Source organism: Anopheles moucheti, unplaced genomic scaffold (assembly GCF_943734755.1).
Source record: "Anopheles moucheti unplaced genomic scaffold, idAnoMoucSN_F20_07 putative_Y_2, whole genome shotgun sequence".
In the NCBI taxonomy this organism is placed as follows: Eukaryota; Metazoa; Arthropoda; class Insecta; order Diptera; family Culicidae; genus Anopheles; species Anopheles moucheti.
The window spans coordinates 497,501-498,750 of record NW_026453652.1 but is presented as its reverse complement, the minus strand read 5'-3'; positions in this window follow the sequence as shown (position 1 = coordinate 498,750).

Sequence of the window (1,250 nt, the reverse complement as noted above, 5' to 3'; positions counted from 1 at the left end):
AACTTCAAATGAACGAACAAACTTCGCATCGGACGGACAAAGTTAGTTGTAATTAACAGTTTTTGTATGAAAACACACTTCTGGTGCAACTTCATATCAACGAACAAAGTTCGAATCGGATGGACAAAGTTAGTTGTAATTAACAGTTTTTGTATGAAAACAAACTTCTGGTGGAACTGCAAATCAAAGAACAAAGTTCGAATCGGATGGACAAAGTTAGTTGTAATTAACAGTTTTTGTATGAAAACACACTTCTGGTGGAACTTCAAATCAACGAACAAACTTCGCATCGGACGGACAAAGTTAGTTGTAATTAACAGTTTTTGTATGAAAACACACTTCTGGCGGAACTTCAAATCAAAGAACAAAGTTCGAATCGGATGGACAAAGTTAGTTCTAATTAACAGTTTTTTTATGAAAACACACTTCTGGTGGAACTTCAAATCAAAGAACAAAGTTCGAATCGGATGGACAAAGTTAGTTGTAATTAACAGTTTTTGTATGAAAACACACTTCTGGTGGAACTTCATATCAACGAACAAAGTTCGAATCGGATGGACAAAGTTAGTTGTAATTAACAGTTTTTGTATGAAAACACACTTCTGGTGGATTTTCAAATCAAAGAACAAAGTTCGAATCGGATGGACAAAGTTAGTTGTAATTAACAGTTTTTGTATGAAAACACACTTCTGGTGGAACTTCAAATCAAAGAACAAAGTTCGAATCGGATGGACAAAGTTAGTTGTAATTAACAGTTTTTGTATGAAAACACACTTCTGGTGGAACTTCAAATCAAAGAACAAAGTTCGAATCGGATGGACAAAGTTAGTTGTAATTAACAGTTTTTGTATGAAAACACACTTCTGGTGGAACTTCAAATCAAAGAACAAAGTTCGAATCGGATGGACAAAGTTAGTTGTAATTAACAGTTTTTGTATGAAAACACACTTCTGGTGGAACTTCAAATCAAAGAACAAAGTTCGAATCGGATGGACAAAGTTAGTTGTAATTAACAGTTTTTGTATGAAAACACACTTCTGGTGCAACTTCATATCAACGAACAAAGTTCGAATCGGATGGACAAAGTTAGTTGTAATTAACAGTTTTTGTATGAAAACACACTTCTGGCGGAACTTCAAATCAAAGAACAAAGTTCGAATCGGATGGACAAAGTTAGTTGTAATTAACAGTTTTTGTATGAAAACACACTTCTGGTGGAACTGCAAATCAAAGAACAAAGTTCGAATCGG